The 23,015-nt window shown below is 54.8% G+C and overlaps 1 protein-coding gene across 1 annotated transcript in view; it reads right to left on the bottom strand.

Moving 5' to 3' along the window:
* LOC117640475 (early growth response protein 4) overlaps nt 1-22,711 on the bottom strand; it is a 28,962-nt gene extending 6,251 nt beyond the window's left edge. Inside the window, exon 1 of the mRNA XM_034376996.1 lies at nt 22,656-22,711. The gene's annotated coding sequence lies outside the window, so the exon portion shown is untranslated. The remainder of the gene's footprint in view (nt 1-22,655) is intronic.
* Nucleotides 22,712-23,015: the final 304 nt, after the last annotated feature.

Below are 23,015 nucleotides of genomic sequence, written 5' to 3'. Positions count from 1 at the left end.
GCGCAAGTCCGTCCGCCCGGGACATACCGTCGTATCTCGCCCGGGTCGCTACGTAGCGTGCTAACGTTGCATCATTCCGTATCTACATGGCACGCTACGTCGCGACCCGGGCGAGATACGACGGTATGTCCTGGGCGGACGGACTTGCGCGCTTACGTTCTCGCCGTTCGGACTTACGTGCCTATCGATAGGGACCGTCGCATGGATTCCTCGTTCGGAGAGCAATCAATTGGTGGGGTCACACGTTCGGTTCGAGGCCTGTTTAGCGACTCTGGAGCTCAAAACGCGTCTAGAATTTTGGCCGCTCCACCGGTCTTCTGGCCCACTGTGCGCTGGTTCCTTCCAGCGTCGCTCTGTCTCTCTCGCACTCGTGGGGCGTCCCGAAGAGGTGCGAGAGAGACGGACCGAATGCCATCACGCTGCCGTCATTGCCTTACATTTTTAATTGCGTGACGCTGCATGGCGACCGAGTTATTACGAATCGCCCGGTGTTTATGGTGGCGTGGTGGAGGGTCCGGCGGCACCACACAGTGGGCCAGAAGACCGGCGGAGGAGGCCGAAACCCGAGACTCGTTTTGAGCCCCAGAATCGCTAAATGGGACTCGAACCGATCGTGTGACCCCACCAATGGATTGCTCTCCGAACGAGGAATCCATCGGTGGGGTCACACGCTCGGTTCGAGGCCTGTTTAGCGACTCTGGGGCTCAAAACGCGTCTGGAGGTTTGGCCGCCTCCGCCGGTCTTCTGGCCTCCACTGTGCACCGCGCGGCGCAGCGTGGCGACACAATGAGGGCTGAATTCCATCCCAGATGGGAAGGAAAAAGGAAGAAAGACTTTCGATAATGCACGGGTTTCCTGCGGGAGCTACGCTGCTGCCGCCGGCGCGGTGTAAAAAGAAATAGGAGTTCGGTTTAATTTTCAGTAATTTTTCTTCTTCATAAAGAATGAAATGGCCTATTGTGACGACAAGACGACGGTGTGCTGACGGACGGCCCCCGCGCGCCACGCCCCACCGCACGCCCCGCCACGCCCCACCACGCCCCACCCCGCCGCGCCCCGCCGCGCCCCGCCGCACCCCACCCCGCCCCGCCCCACGCCGGGCCGCGCCCCGCAGTGCGCGCAGGACCCAGGCCAAGCCCGGGGTGCCGGCGGCGATGTCGGAGGCCAGGAAGGCCAAGAAGGCCCTCAGCGCGGTATCTCCGATCGGCCACACAGGCAGGACGGCTTCATCAATGCCGCCCTCCTCGCCCCGTCTCTCTCGCACCCCTGTGGCACTCTCCACGAGTGCGAGAGAGACGGACCGAGAAGTGCCGGCCGCTGCACAGTGGGCGAGAAGACCGGTGGAGGCGGCCAAAACTCTAGACGCGTTTTGAGCTCCAGAGTCGCTAAACAGGCCTCGAACCGAGCGTGTGACCCCACCAATGGATTCCTCGTTCGGAGAGCAATCCATTGGTGGGGTCACACGCTCGGTTCGAGTCCCATTTAGCGACTCTGGAGCTCAAAACGCGTCCGGGGTTTTGGTCGCCTCCACCGGTCTTCTGGCCCACTGTGCGCTGCCGGACTGCCGCGCGCGGCCCGTAGAAAACGCTCCGAACAGTCCGAGCTGTAAGTACGTCGCGTCGAAAGCGCGCAAGGACGGCACCGACCCGCATCGCTCCGTCGCTCTCGCACCCCTTCGGCTCGGCCACGAGTGCGAGAGAGACGGAGCGACGCGCTGCGGGGAATTACCCGCAACGAAGCGTAAAAGCGGTCCGCGCTTTGATAGCGCGTGGTCTACGTGAGCTAATAGTATGTTTATAGTGTCCTTGGGGCGCTGCGCCGCGCTGTCTCTCTGTCTCTCTCGCACTCGAGGGAGGCTCGGAGAATGACGCGCCGCCGCCGTGGGAACGCGACGCTTCCAGTGGGGCGACTCCAGCCGCGTCGCTCTGTCTCTCTCGCACGCATGCGGGACGAGTGCGAGAGAGAACGCGGCGACACCAGCCTGCTGGAGGCTGCATTGGAGCAGCCGGTGCACCCCAGTGTAGGGCACTGGGCAGCGGCCAGAGTCAACCGCGGCGTGGACAATGGACTACACTCCCGACAAAAAGTCGCTTTCGTTTCGAGAACGGCTGCTTATATTTTTTCTCTACGACCAAACTGTAAAACACGGGAGAGCTGGTTGTCCTGAGTCAGAAAGTAACTACTGTAGGATTTAAGGGGGTGAAAAATTTTACAACGACTCCGCCGCCCCGCTCAATAATCATACTTCCGAGTGGCCACGCCGAGTCGCGGTCTCGATGTAAATGCGGCCAGGTGGACCGCCAGGCCGTCAGTGCCGGGGCGGGGCGGGCCGGGGCGGGGCGGGGCGGGGTGGGGCGGGGCGGGCCGGGTGGGAGCTTGCATTGTAAAACAACACGAGATAGCATCACGGGACACCGCTGCTGCTGCTGCTTCTTGAACTGCTAGGCGGGGCGGGGCGTGGCGGGGCGGGGCGCGCAGGGGCGCCCTCGGGCGAGGGAGTCGGCGCGCGCTGGGCCCCACCATCGGTCGGCAGGCCGTGCGCCCCTCGCGATCCAGCCGGGGGGTCCACGGCCCCTCCTCTTCCTAGTGCGGGCGGCCCGGCCCAGGGCCCGGCCCAAGCGGCCCGATTCCGAACGTCGCTCTGTCCCTGTCGCGCCCAGACGGGACGCCCCACGAGAGTGAGAGAGACAGAGCGCTGCTTGGACGCGGCCCGGCCGGGCCCAGGGTGTTGGCTCGCGAGGCCCCATTAGTCCGACTACCGGACACAGGCCCCTTCGGCCGCTTGGGCCCCTTCGGGGTCGCCTTTATGGCGGACACTGATTTCCCAGAGGGCGGGCCGCCGCCTCTATGGGCTGTCCGAACCGATCCAGCCGCATTTTCCAGAGATTACGGCCCCCTTCGGCGCCCCGTCTCCCTCGCACCTGTGGCCGACTCCCCAGAAGCGCGAGAGAGACAGAGCGACGAAGACGGCTCTCCGAAATGGTCTGCAGCGAAAGTCACGATTTGTCTCGCAGACATCTCACGCGCGTCACACGTAGAGTGGCCCGATTTTTGTGAACCCACTTCATGCAAATTCGGCAGACTTCCAGCATCGTGCCCGACTCAAAATGCCAGTCCGTTTCCGCGGGCCGCGCAGGCGGCACGTCCATGAACGGTCCAGCGCTGTCCAGTGGGGCAGTTAACAGGCCTGCCGGTTTGCAAACGCTTGCGGTGGCGGTGTCGGCCGGGGCGCTACACGACCGGCCTACCCTGCCGCCACCTGCAGCCTGAATTCGATGCTCTGTCTCTCTCGCACCCTGTGACACGCCCCGTGAGTGCGAGAGAGACAGAGCGACGAAGCACTGCTCGGCCTGTCCCCGCTGCATTCCGTTCGACCGCGCTCCCCTCTCTGTCGCACTCTAGTACCGCGTCGCTCCACAAGCACGAGAGAGACGGAGCAACTGAGGCACTGACGGGAGATTCGTGTCTGCAAAATTAGTCACTGCGGCCGATTCCGAAAACAGTGCTCTCGTCGTTCCGTTTCTCTCGCACTTCGCCAAAGGAGTGCAAGACAGACAGAGACTGCACTAAGAAAACCTTACAAACTTTCAGGCCTTACAAAGCAAAGCAGTTTGTTAGAACAAAGTATTTTGAGCATGCATAAGCTTACAAAGAAAATACCACCTAATTTACGAACTATTTCTTCGTATGACAAAATAATTAGTTTGTTAATGTATGCTCAAAATACTTCGTAAGGTTTTGAGGGTGTGGTGGCCAGCCAACAGAGCGAGTACGGTGCGGTGCCCACCGTCCCGGGCCCCGACGCCCAACAAGTGCAAGAGAGACAGAGCCTGCTGGCCAGAGAAGGACAGAAAAGACAAGAGAGCGAGTACGGTGCGGTGCCATCGCCGTCCCGGGCCCCGACGCCCAACAAGTGCAAGAGAGACAGAGCCTGCTGGCCAGAGAAGGACAGAAAAGACAAGAGAGCGAGTACGGCGCGGTAGCAGCAGGCCATCGCGCACCGTGGCGCCGCGCGGCGGCATGCCACTTAGCCGTCATCAAGACCGAAAACGGCAAAGTGACGAACACGGGGTGCAGCCACCACAGCAGCCTCGCAAGGCCTTCTTGGCGGCCTTCTTGGCGGCGCAGGCAGGCGCGCTCCAGGACGGCGTCAAACCACTCCAGCGGCGGGTCCGGTCCAGTCCGCCACCTCCAGCACTCTGGGCCCTTCAACTCCAGGAGCCAAGTGTCGCACCGGGGCGAAGCTCCTGGTTCGCACAGTCTAGGTGAGTAGTGTGTGTGTGTGTGTGTGTGTGTGTGTGTGTGTGTGTGTGTGTGTGTGTCCCTGCACGTTACTTTAGAACGCATGCGCGCCACCACTGTGAGCGCGAAATAATGTCCTCGCCCATTTGCATACCAAACCGAGCAGTAGCCGCGACCAACGGCTAAAGCGTTCCGCACGCACACACACTCGCACAAACTACACTCACACTCGCACACACACACACACACACACACACACACACACACACACACACACACACACTCAGAAAGTCAGTGGCGAGCTCAACTCCTCTCGAAGTATGTCTGGCCGTTACTGACTGATTCAGCGGCTGGGGCAGTACCGCAGCACCAAAGCGCCAGCAAGGGCTCATTCCGAGACCATGTCGCTCTAGCGCTCTCTCTCTCTCTCTCTCTCTCTCTCTCTCTCTCTCTCTCTCTCTCTATCTCTCTCTCTCTCTTGCGAGGGGCGCGTTCCGTAAGGGGTGCGAGTGAGACAGAGCCGCGGCTTCTGCGGCACTTCTGCGGCACCTCGTACTCGTAATGGTGGCCGGCACGCAGCACTGCAAGGCACGGCCAGGCACGGCCAAGCGCCACACTGGGTTAGTGTACTGGGTGTCGCGCGCTTCCAGTACACAGTGAAAATTTGAGTCGTCACTTGATGACAATTTCAAGGCTGATTTTCCTTACAACGTCATCAAAACAGTTAATGACATTGTTGTCACGCCCATGCAACAAGTATAGGAGCTTTGGTGAAAATATCGTCTATGTTTTTGTCATAAAGTGACAACAAATTTTCACAGTGTACACTGCCAACTCTCAACAGTAAAAATGACTTAAATTTCGAACGTCCTAGAACATTTGCAACTACTTTTACAATCGAACTAAAAGGGGTCGTGGAAAGCGGTCGTGAGATGAAGATGCCGAAGCCTAGAAGATCTCAGACTTGCTGCCAAAAAGTTTGCCTTACTTGGACGGTTTGTTTGCAAAAGCCGTTCGTCCCCACGACCAAGAAGACTCACTTCTACTCACTAAAAATGAAGCAGACTCAAAAGGAGCAACATTTCTCTTGTTCTGACCTGCGTTTAACTCTCCGAACGAGACCCCGTCTACGACTGGGGCGAGGGTCGAGGGGGAGGGAAGGAGACAGGGAGGGTTTCTCCTTCACTGAAAAACCAAACGTGGTCTAGACCGCACCACTGGTGTGGTCAAATGGGTGCCATTTTGACCACATCAGTTGGTGTGGTCTAGACCACCTTTGGCCACGTTTGGTGAGGTCTAGACCACCTTTCGTGAGGTCTTTCCATGCAACGACCACACCAAACGCACAAAACGTGGTCTAGATCACACCAACTGATGCGGTCAAAATTGCACCCATTTGACCACACCAGTTGGTGTGGTCTAGACCACGTTTCGTTTTTCAGTGTTGGTTTTCCCCCTAATGGCACCGAAGCCGCCAAAAAGGTAGGCATTGAGTTGAATTTTGCCTATGAAAGAAGGCAACTTTTTGGCCCCCTCCCCCTCTGAACCCGTCTCTGGAACCACCCTCGCTACGCATCCAAGCTGACTGGCCAAAATACTCAAGCTGGCCAACATCAGTGACTCGCCGGCCAAATCGCGGTTCTCTCTCGGGACGCGCAAACTTCGGTCCACTCCTCACTCTCACTGTGCCACGGGCCGGCTGCCTCCGAATAACAACAGTACTCTCGTCGCTCTGCCTCTCTCACGCTCACTCGCCGCTCTATACCAGTCAGAGAGAGAGGAGGGGGGGGGGAGACGGAGGCAGAGAGCGGGCCAGCAGGCAGATTCCAAACAGTGCACTGTCGCTCCGTCTCTCTTGCACCTCTGCGGGCCACCCCATGAGTAAGACAGAGACAGAGAGACCGGCTACAGCGGTCGGTCCGCCAGGAGCATTAGAGCAGAGATCCCATCAGCGCAAGGAATTGAGAGTATCCACGGAATCTTGCGTGAGGCGCGCCTAGGCGGCCGCGAGGCGGCGCACGGTGCCGAACACCCACATCAGCATTAAGGCTAGGCTCGCCTAGCAGAGCCTCGCGGAGAGTCCAGGAGAAACTGGAATACAATGCGAAGAGCAAGCCATCAGGCGGCGCATTACCATACTCCATGTTGACATGATGATGATTATGCTGCAAAAGCTTTCAAGACCCTCTGCGCGCTGAAAAATGGATGGTCATTGCGCGGGGGCCTGATGCACAGCCTGATGCACAGCCTGATGCAGTACGCGCGCCGACAGCGCCTGCGTGCGGTCCCTGCTCTGCCCTGCTGCAGTTCTCACAGACCGAGGTGCAACCAGCTGACCATCGGCCTGCTGAGGGGAGCCGTGGGGCTGCTCGCGCAGAGATCAGTGCAGGCTCACAGGGTCGTCAAAGTCAGCCGGAGCAGAAAGTTTGACACGCCCACGCAGAAAAGAGGTTAAGTCAAACTGCCTAAAATTATTAGTGTTCGTCTTAAGTCTGCATCTCAGCGAATAATTCATAGGGTAGAAGTGAAAAGACCAACCAAAGTTAAGTGGACAGGACTGGACTTTTTAACAGTGTGCTGATTTACGTAAATAATCAATAAAAGCCTTTGCACATTGGACCAGTCATTTCGTTTCACCTGTTCGATTGGCCTACTCAACGCACCGATTCAATGAGCACTCTGAGGAAGTGCCGCAGAGGTTGTGTGATTGGTGCGATGGAACAGCTGCTGAGTTTGCCAGTGGCGAACACCCCGCCCTTTTCTGGTGGCCCAAAAAATGGGCAGCTTAAACGACAGTCAGTCCTACCCTGCAGGGCGCATGGCGATGTGTAGGCAAGCACATCTACGCCAAAGCCTCCCGGGCTTCCGGGCGGCGGACTGATTCCGAGAGTCGATTTCGTCGCTCTGTCTCTCTCAGGGCGTCCCGAGTGGGTGCGAGAGAGACAGAGCGACGAAAACGACTCTCAGTGTGCTGGCTGCTCTCGCTGTGCCCCACGGCCCTGCAGCCTGGAATGTCCAGCCGGCCCAGCCGCGCCTAGAGAGACTGGAGCGCCTGGAGAGACTAGCGAGATCCGGGCGACAGTGATTCGGTTACACTGGGCTCCACCCACCGGCCGAGACGGACCCGCGGATCCAGAGCGAATCCCTCCGGTCGGTGTAGAGTGTCGCGGCCCGTCGCTCTGTCTCTCTCGCACTCGCGGGGACTCCCACAGGAGAGAGAGAGAGAGAGAGAGTCCTGCTCGGCACCGCGCTGCGGCCGGACGCGCCATTGCAGTTCAAACGCCGACCGAGCGGCGGGCTCACAGTGGGCCAGAAGACCGGTGCAAGCTGCCGAAACTCTAGGCGCGTTTTGAGCTCCAGAGTCGCTAAATAGGACTCGAACCGAACGTGTGACCCCACCAATGGCTTGCTCTTCGAACGAGGAATCCATTGGTGGGGTCACACGCTCGGTTCGAGTCCCATTAAGCTGATTCTGGAGCTCAAAACGCATCTAGAGTTTTGGCCGTCTCCACCGGTCTTCTGGCCCACTGTGGGGCTGAGCGGCCATCGCTCCGTCTCTGTCGCACTCCGCGGCACTCCGCAGTGAGTGCGAGAGAGACAGAGAGACAAAGCAGCAGTGACCGCTCGGAATCGGACTGTGCGGCGCGCACCGAGTTCAGCCCGATAGAGTTACCATTGTGCGGAAACGGTTCGAGGCTTCGGACTTCGGACGTTGGCATCGACTGCCTCCATTATGGGGCCATTGTGTGACCCGCCTAAGCACGCTCTCTCTCGCTCTCTCTCTCTCTCTCTCTCTCTCTCTCTCTCTCTCTCTCTCTCTCTCTCTATCTCCCTCGCTCTCTCTCTCTCTCTCTCTCTCTCTCTCTCTCTCTCTCTCTCTCTCTCGCAAACACACACACACACACACACACACACGCCGACGTGGACAAGCATCACACCGCGAGCTGATAGAGCTATACGCGGCTGGCCAATAAATTGCACGGTGCGGTGCGCGGACCGACCAGGCCGTCCCGGCGCGCGGGAGAGAAATTGAAAACAAACACACGAAAAGGAGACGCGTTGCAGTAAATAAGGAACGCTCTGACGCCGGCGCGTCAGTTTGCGACTCTCCATTCCAATGGCAGTGCACTGTGCGCAGGCGAAAAAGACGCGGAGCTTTTCCGCTGTTTTATGAAACGGGCCTTCGCTAGGTCAGCCTTCGAAAGGCGGAAATCTGAGTGACAGAAGTTTATGACAAAGTAGAAAAGGACTGATTCGACAAAAAAAAAATACGCACTTGGTCGGGACTTGAAACCGAGTCAGCAGAGTCCGCAGATCGCCACGTTACCCACTGACCCACCGCGGCGTCACGTGACTGATGCCCGCAGTTATATTCCGGAGACGTCAACGTCGCGCCTAATGAGAACGTCCACCTTTTGTATACGAGGCAGACTCCCCTGCTGTATAGATTTCGCAGCTTGGGGTCCGCGTCGGTCCGCGTCGTCTGGCGAGGCGGGCGCGGTGGACTATGGGAATCAACTACGCCGCGCCGAGCCCCCGCTGGGCCGGCCGCGCCCTGCCGAGCCGAGACCACGGCAAGGCTGCGCACTGAGAGTCGTTTTCGTCGCTCTGTCCCTCTCGCACTCATGGGCGCCGCGTATAGGTGCGAGAGAGACAGAGCGACGAATCTCGGAATCAGTCCGCTGCTGGGCAAGGCTCCGAAGGGTTTATCACTTGGCGCGGCCGCGGCTGCGTGTGGTGGCTGAACCCTAACGGGCTGCCGCAGCCTTCGGCCGAAAAAAAAAGGATTTCAATCTGACGGCGCCTACATTTCCGCGACACGCGTTGAAGTCTTGAAGTCAATTAAAGGGTAATGAAGGGGGTCATTAGTGTGGTGGGGCGTGGTGGCCGCGTGGCCGCGCGGACCCCAAGGACGACTCGTGTCCTTGACGGCCAGCTCTGACGGCCAGCCCGGCACGCCTTGGGCACGCCGTCCATCATGCCGCCACTGACCGACCAGTCGGACACGGCGACAAATTGCCGACCGGGCCACATCCCGACCTAAAAATTCAATTTGAAACAAAAAAAAAACAGCGACAGAAAAGACACGCTTTAATTAAATTAGTGCGAAGAAAGTTCCGCCTATGACGAGAAGAAAATAACGCAAAATAGACGAACGTGGTGTTTCTTCGCAGAACGGATTTTTTTCCAATGTAACTCACAATAAAAATCCAAAGAATTTGTGGAGAAATTTTGCTTGCGCCGAATTCACTGCAGTTACACCGTTCAGATTTCAACGTTGGACATTAATATTGTAGAGTGTCTGATAAAAGAGGAAAAGGATAATGCAGCGGCTAGACTTAGGATAAAACACGCGCAATTAGGAAGGGGGCGTATTTATGTGAGGGAGGAAAAAGCGCGATAACAAGGGGATTTGCATCCGCCGCCGCCGTCTGTTCTGCTCTGGATGCACAAGCAGCGCCTCATGGAGTGAGCACAAGCGCACAGTGGGCCAGAAGACCGGTGGAGGCGGTCAAAATCCCGGACGCCGTTTGAGCTCCAGAGTCGCTAAATAGGACTCGAACCGAACGTGTGACCCCACCAATGGATTGCTCTCCGAACGAGGAATCCATTGGTGGGGTCACATGTTCGGTTCGAGTCCTATTTGGTGACTCTGGAGCTCGAAACGCTTACAGAGTTTAGGCCGCAGGCGCCGTTCTTCTGGCCCACTGTGAAGCGCCTGAGCGGCTGCAGCTATCCATAGCTCATCCGCAGTAAGCACAAGCGCCTAAACAAGCGCGCCTATCTCTGCCACTGTCCGCAGTGGCTCGTCCGGAGTAAGCTCTGCAGCAGTCCGCGGCCGGCCGTCCGGAAGTACTCACGGCAAATGTTAGTGACCGATGATTAACGTCAAGTGAGACGATAATATCTCCTTCGGAGCCGTTCGCGTTCGCCGGAGCCATACTGGAGCCCCGGCGGAGCCACGCCGGAGCGGCGGCCATCAAGCTATTCAAAGTAGCGGTAGTTAAAGGGTGCCTCCGCGAGGTTTCCCTCCAAGTTTGGCGCTTTAAAGTCAGCAGGGACCCCGTTAATTAGCCGAGTGACTGATTCCGAGAGTCCTCTTCGTCGCTCCGTCCTTGTCGCACTCGTGGGTCCTCCCGCATGGGTGCGAGAGAGACAGGGCGACGAAAACGACTCTCGGGATTCAATGTGGCACTCCGGCAGTGGGCCCGTGTCAAACGGCCGGCCAATCGGGAGGAGCGGGGAGGAACGGCGCCGGATCCGAAGGGGAAACCTAATTTGACTGCGGTGGGTGGACGCTCATCTTTGGGTGATCTCTCTGAGGTTGCATAGCACTTTCTCAAATAATTTTCAAAGTTCTTTCGAATTTTCTCAAATTTTGGCACTTTGTGGATGCTAGTTAAGTTTTTTGAAATCTTGTTTCGAACGAAATCTTTGATTTTTTTTCTTTCAAACTTCAAATTTTCCAGAAAGAGACGTTAAGAAAATGTTGATACTTTTTTCTAAATTTGTACCTTTTGCATTCTATTTAATTTTTATTTGAAAGGGGGTAGGGCTTAAAGTCTTTGAGTGCCCTTCATACGAGCCGGAACACTTTCCAGACGAATTACTGGCAACCGGTGCAGAGTAGCAGCGCTGCTTGCTGCTACTGTTGCTCTGCAGTCCCAAATAATTTTTGATTGCAATTAACTTGCGGGCCGCGGGCTGGGCACCGCCGATGCCGTGTCCGCGCCGTGTCCACGCATTCCGAACACGTGTCCGCGCCGTGTCCGCGCCGTGTCCACGCCGTGTCCGCCGAGCCTCATTAATGGCAGGGACACACCCCCGGCGCGTAATGAGCGTTGCAACAACAACAACAAAAACAGCAACAACAACATGAGCGTGTTCACACGGCCCGCCGGGTGGTCCCAAAGAGGGATAAATCTCGCGGTTTGTCTCCGAGAGGCGAAATAAGGCAGGAGGAGCAATTAAACACGCCTCTTACACGCGTCGACGCGCTCGCAGTGCTGCCGTGTGTGGAGCGGCATCTCCCCTCTTTTGCCCGTTTCGCAGCTGAAACCGAAAAAAAGGAAAAGTTGCTGTTGTTGTTTGCTCCCATCCGCATTGTCTGTCTGCTTGCTTTGCTAGTGGTGCCAACTGTTTTACGCCCAGCGAGACGTTGTTGTCGGTCGGGACGCACTGCGGCAGCTCATCAGCGGCGAAAGGTTGGCAACCCAATGACAGACAACAAAGGGGCTGCGCAGCCTGCGGGGCTACTGAGGGAGCTTATGCAGTCACGGCCCAATAAAACTGGGCGAAAGAAAAAAACAATAGCAACTCGAGCGGCAGGTGCGTACAGTACACTGTGAAGCGGTGTGAGCGGAGCGCCTGCGAAGCGCCGGATAGGCAGTCCCGCAACACGGGGCTGTCTCGCGTGGCGGCCTACCCTGCGGTTCACAGGCGCTCTCTCTCTCTCTCTCTCTCTCTCTCTCTCTCTCTCTCTCTCTCTCTCTCCCTCTCTCTCTGTTCCTGTATTTGTGTCCTCCCTGTAAGTGAACATGTGTGTGTGTGTGTAAACGTGATTTTGCATCTGTATAAGCTCGAGCCCAACGGTGCACTGCGTGTACGTAATTAGCTCGTTGCAACACACACACACACACACACACACACACACACACACACACACACACACACACACACACACACGGTGGCACTCTTACTTCGCGCCGGGCGACGCGATGGTGCCTGACGGAAGCCTATTTATGCAGACCGCACCATTTATTTTATCGCGGCAGCATGCTTGCGGTTCGCACGGCTGTGCTGCGCGGCGCTGCGTGGGGCGTCGTCGGGTGCAGTGGTAGCGCTGGTAGCGCTGGTGGCGTACGCGCGGCGCTGCAACTTGTCGCGTAGGTTCAGGTCCACGATTGGCGTGGGAAAGTCGCGGGAGGTTCTCATGGCCGAGTGGGAAAAGAGTCGGACCCATAAGGGCAGAGATCAGGGTTCAAATACCTAAAGTTGTGTTAAACTTTCTTTCGGCACACTAAGGCAGTTGAGGCCACCTAAGGATTTTCGTAAGTGAGAATCGGGTGGGCTTTGAACCTCGGACCTGGTTGCCGCCGCTGACCCCCGCTGGGGTTCGCGAATGTCACGGCCAGGTCGGGGCGTGGCAGGGCGTGGCGGGGCGCGGCGGCTGTCTGTCAAGGTCACTCTGCTCACGCGACGGGGAAGTAGGGCTGATTTTCGATCCCCAACGTGACTGCGCCCAAGAGGCGTCGTCGCCGGGTCCCCGTTCAGCATCTCGGACGGTCTCTGAGACTCTGACGCACGGCGCGCGGCCCCAGGCTGGGCTCAAACCCGAGAATCACACCCCGAAAAACCCTTATTATTTAACCAAGGCAATTCACTTGCAACTAGTGAGATTACTGACAAATGTTTTAAGTGTATTTACTGCCCAAAAATAGAGGAGGCAACCACTCGATAAATCAAGTATCCCCTAGATCGCTCAAAATCTCTGGGAGGTCTTCTCCCAAAAAGGCTAATTTTGGATTTTGGAGTACAATTGGACGAAATCTCGAGAAATCCGACGAAATCTCTTCTCTTAAGAAATCTATTGTCCCCAAACATCTGTTGCCCCTCAACTTAAATTATTAGATGAGTTTTTTGTTGCAAGCTTATTTTCAGATTTCAAACAACCTCCTCTTGGGGAACAGGTGACATCGTTAGACTTGTCCAGGACCTCGCTCTGTCTCTCTCGCACGGTACGGAGAGCCCCACGAGTGCGAGGGAGACAGAGCGACGCAGCCACGTAGCGGCGTCCGTGTCCGGGCCGTGTCCGCCTTGCCTGCCAAGGCTTGGCGCTTCGCTTCGCACGCTCCCTCCGCGTTTTAATGCATCACGTCCGCCCATCCGAGAGTAGACAAAAATGCAGAAATATTTTGGCGGCCTGTCGAGCCGTCGTCGCGGCCGCGTCCGGTTTTGCCACTTCGCCGCGACTTGTGCCTGCCAGAGGCGCCCAGCGGCCAGCCTCTCGTCCGAACGGCGCTGCGTCCCTGCGTCTCTCTCGCGCCGCTTCGGAGCGCCCCACGCGTGCGAGAGAGACGCAGCGACGAAAGCTGTGTTGCGGTGCCGCGGGCTTCGGAGTGTGTGTAACTGATAGCTCGGCCAGTTTATGTTCGTGCCGCTCTTCGGCTCGGCTTCGGCTCCGTTCGGGTCTAGCAGTGTGTCGGCCTGGGGAACGGTCCCGCATAGTGGCACATCTGCCTCTAATGGCCACATACATTATTTCCCTTCGTTCCCCGCCTTTCGTTCCAAAATATGAATTCGGTCGGGCGTGCATCACATCAGCACCCTGTCGGCGGTCACATCGGCCGCGAGGCGGGGAATGAACTGACGACTAAACGATCAGAAGTCTCACGCTGTGACGCCGTGGCCGCGTGGTCAAAGGCGTGGTTAAGGCCGGAGTTCCAGTGTTCGAGACATCCCGGCTAAAAGTTTCCGTGACCGATCGCGACCAAGTTCGGAATCGGTCTGTTGGGCCTGGTCAGGTCAGCAAATCGTCTGAGTCACACAAACCCAGTCTCTCTCTGTCTCTCTCTCTCTCTCTCTCTCTCTCTCTCTCTCTGTCTCTCTCTCTCTGTCTCTCTCTCTGTCTCTCTCTCTCTCTCTCTCTCTCTCTCTCTCTCTCTCTCTCTCTCTCTCTCTCTCTCTCTCTCTCTCTCTCTCTCTCTCTCCCCTCCCCCCAAGCCTCCACCCGGTTATGAGGCTAGTTCCTTCGGCCCGAAATAGCAAAAACAGCGCGCGTCCCTCCCAGGTGTCGATGGATAATCTGCGAAAGCGGCCGATGTTGCCGGTGATTGGTTTCAGGATCGCATCGACTCGTTTCGGATAAGTCTCGAACTCGAACTCGTCCTGAATACCAAACCACGACCCGCGGAAGGAAAAAAACTTATTTGGAGAACAAAAAAAAATGTGTAGACACACAAAAAAAACCTAACCGTGAAACAGCTGGCAGGTGTCGCGACGCGGTTTTTGCCCGTCGCTAAAAAGCGCGTGTTTAATGGACCGTTGCGCTGCGCGCTGGAGGGCAGGGCGGCCTTTTGCGCCTTGCACCACACTGTACAAATCTGAGACTTATGGACCCACAGGCTGGCCAGACCATCACACCTCACTTACACAGCACTCGTGTAAATTTTGTCAGAACGTTCAGAAATCTGTCTGAAAACTTCATGCTGAACCGAACTCACGCCATCAATATCAGAATAAGTTTCCAGAATCTCAGCTGTCAGATGCGCTAATTTTGATCAGTATTTTAGACGTGTGACCGACATTGACAAAATTTACTGTCTATCCGTCCGTCTGAATATCCCTTTAAAATAATTGGTATGCTTTAAACCTCCTGTTTGCAAAAAAAAAAAAATGTTGGATATGAGGCGCTTGTTCACGAGTCTTAAGTAGATCAAGTCCATGAGGCTCTCTACAGAGCAGCCTGTGTTGCGGTAGCACTTCAGATGAGCCGTTTCTGCACATCGGCTGTCTGTCTGATTGTCCGTCTAAGTGTCTGACAGTTGGTCTGACGGTCCGTCTGACAGTTGGTCTGACGGTCCGTCTGACAGTTGGTCTGACGGTCCGTCTGACAGTTGGTCTGACGGTCCATCTGACTGTTCGTCTGACGGTCTGTCTGTCTGTCCGCCACAATTCATTGGTGCACGTTTGGCGCGCCGCCGCGGACGACATCGGCGTAACGGCCTTGTTGGGCTGCACGGGCTAGCAGACTGATTCCAAGATTCGTTTTCGTCACTGTGTCTCTCTCGCACTGATGGGGCGTACCACACAGGTGCGAGAGAGACAGCGGCAAAAACGACTCTCGGAATCAGTCAGCTGCTGGGCTGCACCAGGCCAGGCTCTTCGCGGACGTGCTGGGGGCTTCGACAACTTGCAAACTTTGTTGCAGAAACGTCACAGCGTAGGCCGTGCCACGACGTGCCGCGCGCCGGGCGTCCGAAATCCCGCTTCTTTCCCACGGCGGCGGTGTTTTCGCTTCAGTTAACGAGTCAACCTCCCAAGGCTGGTGCCAACTACTCATGAGCCGCCGCGGATGTAACCGCGTAAGTCCCATGGGCTTCCCGTGGAAAATACGCTGTTCTGCGCCATTCAAACTGATGTGGGTCGGGATCCATTCTGTGTGCGGCCGTGCGGCCAGGCGGGCCAGTGCCGCACCCCCGTAAGCAGGCACTACGTATGCGCGCTACCGGGCTGCCTCTCGCCGTGCCTGCGGACTCAACACGACGCCCCGTCTCTCTCGCGCTCGCGGGGCGTCCCGGAGGGGCGCGAGAGAGGCGGAGCGACGAAGCTCTGTTCGGATTCGCTCTGCGGCGGCCCTGCCTGGCGCCCAAATCGAGAATCGTTAAAGTAATGCCTTCTTTTATAGTGCTTTAATTGGCCGGCTCGTCGATAATCATCCGTTGGGACAAGCGGTGCCGCGCTGCCACGCTCAGGTGCGGTATCCCACACGGACACACTGTCAAAATTAAATAACCTTTCGTAAATTTTTGCTTGGACATGTGGGCGACTTGCTCTTATTTTTAGAAAAGCTTTTAGGTCCTCTTCTGTACTATATATTGGTACTGTTTCCGCGTTAAACCTGTGTAACTTAATGTTTGAGGTTTATCCATCGGGATTTTGAAATTTTACGTTAAAAGGCTTCTTTTTTGATAAAGTTTTAAGTTCTTGTGAAACTTTGCAGTCATTTGAATTTTTGCGTTCTTTTACACTGTGGCAAAAAGGTACGGAAAATTCTGCCATTTTTGGCCAAGATTCTCCGTGGCACTATTGTCAATATTCTGCGTAGGATCTTACAGTATTGTCCGTGTGACCGTACAGTCTTCTCCGTAGGACTTTACAATTTTCTGGAAGACTACGGAAAACGCTGTAAGGTCCTGCGGATAATATTGACAAGAGGTCTGCGGAGAATTACCACAAGCTGTTTACAGAATTTTACGTAGCTTTTTGCCTCAGTATAATACGTTGCGATTGCTTCCTCTTAATTTATGTAAGCTTTTTTCATGAATTTGGTTAAGAAATCCTTTAAGAAAATTCTCGTAGTAATTGATTTTAAACAAGCGGCCTGTTAGTAACAACATCGATATTTTTAGCCCCATTACTCCGCGCGTGCTCTCTGCAGTTATTTCCCAAACGGCCGGGGAAAACGTACGGGAGCCGACCGTGATTAATGTCGAAGCGGTGCCATTCTCGCTGCGGCGTGACATGGGAACGCACTGGGAGTCCGGCACAGCCAGGCACTGGCAGGCACTGGCGGATCAAACGCCGACTAGTTTGATTCCGGCGGCACATTTTTCAAATTAATAAGTGGACCTGGGCGGGCCCGGCCCGGCCCCAGCCGACAGCGGGCCTCAGCGTTGCGCCCGCCTTGCTTGAGACACAGGGAAAAAAAATGTTGACCGCGTTACTGCGTGGTTTACTGTCTGCAGTATTCCGTATTTTGTTTCGATGAGGAAGTAGTCGCGAGAAGGTTGAACTGATGGACAGCCATGGATAGTTTCAACACTTCCGAAACCTTACAGACTTTTTCAGACCAGACAAAATGAGCTTGTTTCAACAAAGTATTTTCAGCGCATACACAAGCTGACGAAAAAAATAGTTCGCAATGCGTGAACTAATTTTTCGTATGGACTAAGTAGTTTGTACCTTACGCTCAAAATACTACGGACGGTTTTGAGCTTGAAAGAGAACAAAACTAGCTAGTATTGTGCATCCAGGCACCGACGACACTCTGACACACACACACACACACACACACACACACACACACACACACACACACAAAACACATACACGACCGTTTGGCAGATGCGTCAATATTTATGCCCGTTGCGATTCGGTGCGATCCAGTGCGTCGGCCATTAACCCAAATACGCCGCGTACGTAAAGCAAGGCGGAGCGGCGGGTCTGGCCCTCGGCCTGGCCTCCTCGCTTGATTGGCGGCTCCAAATAAATAGCACACTGGTGTAAATCAACTCAGAAATTTTCTGATAAACGGTGGATTTTCTGATAACTTGACAAAAAAAAATCAGATTTTGAGTATTTTCTGATAACATCAATTATTTATCAGAAAGAGGTCATCAGAAATGGTTTTTTCTGATACTTTCATAGGTTATCAGAACAGAGACATCAGAAAAAGAGACCTTTCTGATAAGTCGATCTTATTTCTGATAACTGCCAGTTATCAGAAATATAATCGTCAGAAATGTTTCAGATGTCTGATGTTCCAAAAAATGAGATCCATGTAAAATAGAAAGTTTACGTAATTTCAGTTTCAAATTTGGTCAGTGTCTTGTTTGCAAGATTTGGCTAGGCCAGTTTTCATCTCAATGAGATAGGATCACATTTACTGTCTTTTTGAGAGTTGATGGCGAGCTAGATCAATTTGGACTGCAGATTTGGATCGGGCTCGATTTCGACCCCCCGAAGACGTTTTCCCCGTTTCCGAGTCTCATGTAGATCAAAATATATGTTTACAGAAGAAAATGATTGTTCTGATATATTTCTTTATGAGTCCAGCCGATGTTATCAGAACTAAAGTCATCAGAAAATTGAGGCATCAGACACACAAACATCAGAAATAGGTGTCCGAAAAAACATCAGAACTCAGACATGAGAAATGTTCTGATATGCAAAAGTATCAGAAAATTTCTGAGTTGATTTACACCAGTGCAGTAAAGATGGCTCAGACTCGCACCGCGCTAATTCCAGCACCCGAGCACTGCTGCTGCGGTCTCGGTGTGTTTTCCCCCCGAGTCCGGGAGGAGGAGTTTTAAAATGGAGCAACGACTATATCAATGCTGCTGCTAAAAAAAGCAAAATATTTTGTCACTACGGCAAATCAACTCCGAATGCTACGGGTAAAGGGTCATAGTTTTAGAATTTCTGTCAGAGCTTGCAGGGTTTGTGTCGGAGTTGCGCCAGAGTTCCAGAGTTCAAGTCAGAGTTTTTAAACTAGCTTTTTTAAGTTCAACTTCAAGTAGAGCGGCTTTACTTCTCTCTTTCTCTCTCTTTCACACACACACACACACACCTACACACACCTACACACACCTACACACACACACACACACACACACACACACACACACACACTCTGATGAGGCGGAACCTTTAAAAGGGTGAAACGCGCGCGTCGGCGGGTCTCGAACCCGCGCGGCGTTAAAACGGCGCTCGGTGCGTGTCCCGTCGTCCGCCGCGTCGTCCGCGATGTCTCCGCGTGAATGTCGCGCGGACCCCACGGCCCTAAACTGCGCGCCCCCGATGGCAGGACACGTCCGACACGACGTCAAGTCCCACAGGCGCCAGCACTGCACTGTGAAATATTTTTTTTAGTTATCACCACTTGCTGACAATTTCGACGCTAATCTCGCATCGAAGCAATTGATTCGACATTGTGCGCGTATAAGGTTTGATGAAGTTTCAGTGAAGTTGTCATCATTTGCAAGTCATGAAAGTGTCATATCAAACCTCGATCGTCACTGTTAAAAACAATTCAGAACAGCAGAATCGTTGGGAAAGTGTGTTCCATTCCAGTCGTAAGCTTCTTCGGGACATTACAAACGCTTCGTAGAACAAAAAACGGTGAATTGGACCAAATTTTGGACAGCAAGAGATTCCAGCAATAAGCTCCAGGCTCCAGAAAGGCATCAGCAAGGTTCAGCAAGGCTCCAGCAAGAGTGCAAAAAGGCTCCAGCAAGGGTCTGACATCGCCTATTCAAATGCATCACCAGTGAAGGCGCCTCCTGGACTCGAGGCTAAGAGGCTCCAGTTCAAGGTTCCAGGAAGGCGAACAGTGTCGTTGAAAGCTCCCCGCCGACTGAACGTCAAATCGGAAAGCGCACAGCACGCCGGAGAATGCCGAGAGCCGCATTTTGCAGTGGCGCGTCGTAAAACGTCGTAAAACCGGCGATCTTTTTTCTTCTTTCTCCCTCCCACGGCACACTGCCCGCGGAGCCAGCGAAGCCACGCCGCAATGTCGCTTTGTAAATCACTTAGTGGCACACGCGTTATTAATCTGAACGCTCTTCAATCGCACCATAAATCGGAGAGCGGCGACCAACCAGGACACTGTGCGTATGGGTACGTGTGTGTGTGTGTGTGTGTATGTGTGTGTGTGTGTGTGTGTGTTGTGTGCGTATGGGTATGTGTGTGTCTGTAAGTGTCTGTATTCGTAGGCGAGTGTGTGTGTGCTCTGTGCGTTGTGTGCGTATGTGTATGTGTGTGCGTGAGAGTAAGTGCACGTATGGCGTATGTGTAGGCCTGTGTGTGCGCGTGTGAGTGTGTGCGTGTGTGTGTGTGTGTGGTGCCGCTGCTGTCAAGGCCAAGGGAAACAGTCCCGCCGCAAAAAGCGCGGGTAAACAACGACTCTTAGCAGTGGCGGGGCCGAATGTGCGCTGCCGTGCGGATAATGCGAGATATGGGTCAGCATTATTGGCCGGTACCGCCGCCGCACCAGTAGGCAGTGGCCTGTCCGGCGGCGGTGGCCGGGGGAGACCTTTTTCCGGTTGCAAAGGCCTGCCTGGCTGCCTGGCCTGCCCGGCCCGCCTGTTTCCCCACAACGAGCAGTGCGCCCTCCCCCGAGGCGTGCTTTGCTCGGTTTCGCCTTGCTCGCTTGTCCGACTGCAGACTGATGCCGAGAGTCGTTTTCGTCACTCTGTCTCTCTCGCACTCCATGAGGAGTCCCGTGTAGCTGCGAGAGAGACAGAGCGGCGAAAACGACTCTCGGAATCAGTCTGGTGGATCGCAACGTTCGACAAGCCGCGTGGCACACACAGCCATAGCCTCACTTACAATAGGCAGCCGTGCAAAATTTTTTTTTTTTTTAAATTACGTCAACATAAAAAGAAAAACGATTACGTTTTTTTTTTAAACAAATTGGAACATCCTGGAAAGCGCGTTCTCCGAGTAGCTCGAAGTGCCACTATTCAGGGACAAGAAAGAAGTATTTTTTGGACACATTGTCTGTCAGTCCTTAAGGGACATTGTCCCATCAGAAGTGACTTTGGTCCCATTGACAAACAGCCTGCCCATGCTGAGCCATGTGATCCCATGATAGCCATTTTTGTTCAATCATTTTTAACGGTCCAATGGTACGGTGCACTCGGTGCACTGCATGGGCCAGCCCTACGAAACGCCCATCACAAACGGGGGCGTGGCTCTGCAGCGCGAGTCCGGACATTGTCGGTCTGTCTCTCTCGCACCCCAATGGGACGAGCCTTGAGTGCGAGCGAGACAGAGCGCCGTTCGGAGCCCCGCTGCCACCGCGGTGCACCGCCCCGGGCGAGGACGGCCGCGCGTGCCGGCGCTCAGTCAGTCTCCTTCCGGCCGGCGATATCGACTGACTGCACCGCCTTCTGTCAATCAGCCGAATAATAATTCCGTTCCTGAAAGCTGCCCGGCCCGGCCCGCCACCGCCGCACAGTGGGCCAGAAGACCGGCGGAGGCGGTCAAAAGTCACGACGCGTTTTGAGCTCCAAAGTCGCTAAATGGGCCTCGAACCGAACGGTTGACCCCACCAATGGATTGCTCTCTGACCGAGGAATCCATTGGTGGGGTCACACGTTACGTTCGAGTCCTGTTTAGCGACTCTAGAGCTCAAAACGCGTCTAGAGTTTTGGCCGCCGACACCGGTCTTCTGGCCCACTGTGCGCCGCCTGCAACTTGACGCCGCCGCACCACCGCGTTGCCGCGTTGACGTTTTTATCGGGATTTGCGTTTCGCGAGACTGTACAGAGTCGCGCACAGAGGGCCGGCAGGGCTGGCGCGCGCGGTATCACTTTTCCTCGGCGCAAATCACCGCGCTGCGCTTTTCGAACGCAAAGCGCGGCGCGCGAACGGCGAGGCGAGGGGCTAGCCGAGGCGCTAGCCTTGCCTTCGCCTCTCTTTTACGGCCGCGATGATGGACTACTGACCCATAACGCTGTTTACGTAAACACAGATAAATCCAGCGCGCCTTCGCGGCGTCGGCGGCACAAGGGACGTGGAGACGGTGCAGTGTCGTCCGACGTGAAGTCTCCCCAGCGCCGAATGGTGAGACAGAAAGTCTCTGCAGTATGAAACATTTGAGGCTCCTCCAGCATGGTCTAGAGGAACTCAAAATCCCTCCTGTATTGTTCAGGGAGTCGCCAAGTATTCAGAGTCATCCAGGGATATGTGAAGTAACTACAGAGTCGTCCACAGAGGAGTTAAAGTATCTCCAGTGTCGTCTAAAGAGAGTGTAAGTTTCACCAGCATGGTCCAGAGTGACTCAAAGTCAGCAAGGTCTGAGGGGCTCAAAGTCTCTCCAAAATTGTGTGGAGGGGCTCAAAGTCACTCAAGCATGGTCTAGAGTGGCTCAAAGTCTTTCCAGAATATTGTGTAGAGGGGCTCAAAGTCTCTCCAATAAGGCCGAGAGGGACTCAAAGTCACTCAAGCACACTGAGAAAACCTTACAAACTGTTTTGGGCTTTACAAAGAAAAGTAGTTTGTATAACAAAGTATTTTGAGCATACGTAAGCCTACAAAGAAAATACTTCGTAATTTACGAACTATTTCTTCGTATAACAAAGTATTTTAGTTTGTTATATGTATGCTCAAAATACTTCGTAAGGTTTTAAGAGTGCATGATTCAGAAAGACTCAACGAGTCTCCTACAGTCTCTCCGGCGTCGTTCAAGCGGTCACTGTAAAAGTCTCTCCAGCACATAGTCTTACTGGCAGCCCAGCGGCCGAAGCAAGGACGAAAAATTTCGATGCGATCGCCCTGACTGGTTCCCGCTGGTTCCGATAGAGAGGCGATGATCTGTCCGATTGGCAGTGCCTGCGCAGGCGCTGGGCCGCGCCGGGCTGCTGTCTGATTCCGAGAGTCGCTTTCGTCGCTCTGTCTCTCTCGCACACATGGGGCGTCCCGTAAAGGTGCGAGAGAGACAGAGCGACGAAAACGACTCTGAGTCTGCTGGCTGGCGCGAGGCGGCACGCACCCCAGGTGCAGTATGGGCGCCGATCCTTCATCGAGCTGCTTACTTATTCGCGGCGTCAGCAGGCTGCCTCCGAGCGCCGCTTTCCGTTTCTCTCGCACCTTCACGGGACGCCCCATGAGTGCGAGAGAGACAGAGCGACGTCGCCGCGTTCGGCACCAGCCCGCAGTGCCCTCAAGCGCCGTTAAGGACTCCACGTGCCAAAGCAATAAATACAACCTACTGCTGTGGGAACGCCGATATTGGACAAATTTATTTATTTATTATACTGTCAAAGGGATAGTCTATAACAGTAATCATCTTGAACTTGACATGCGTCTTGTTGTTTTTGTGTACTATGGATCTGTACCTAGCAGGAATTCCAATCGTTCTGAAAAGTTTGAACGAACTAATTTTTATAAAAGGATAACAAATTTACCTGGAATTGGTCCTCCAGATGAGGGTCCAGTGGGCACCGCATGCAGCAAGGTATCGTCCTGAAAGCAGAAAAAAATGGGATTAACAAATACAGCCGCCAGGGATTTATAAGAAAGTAAAGCAAAGAATTCGTGAACAAAAAAATCAATCGCCTTCTTTTCGTCGGCGGTATTCATCCCGGACGCGACGTAATCTGGACGGCGGCATCGCGATGCACCAGATTCACTGACACGGCACGCTCGCGCTGTCAGCTGGTGGGCGACCGCAGCGGCCCCACTCCTCGCCGCGCCCCACCCCACCCTGCCCCGCCACGCCCCGCCACGCCCGGCCGTTCCATTGCCCTGGTGGAAGTCAGGGCCAA

Source organism: Thrips palmi, unplaced genomic scaffold (assembly GCF_012932325.1).
Source record: "Thrips palmi isolate BJ-2018 unplaced genomic scaffold, TpBJ-2018v1 HiC_scaffold_12, whole genome shotgun sequence".
In the NCBI taxonomy this organism is placed as follows: domain Eukaryota; kingdom Metazoa; phylum Arthropoda; class Insecta; order Thysanoptera; family Thripidae; genus Thrips; species Thrips palmi.
Note: the sequence above shows the minus strand (reverse complement) of the source record. Positions and strands in the feature narration are given on the sequence as shown.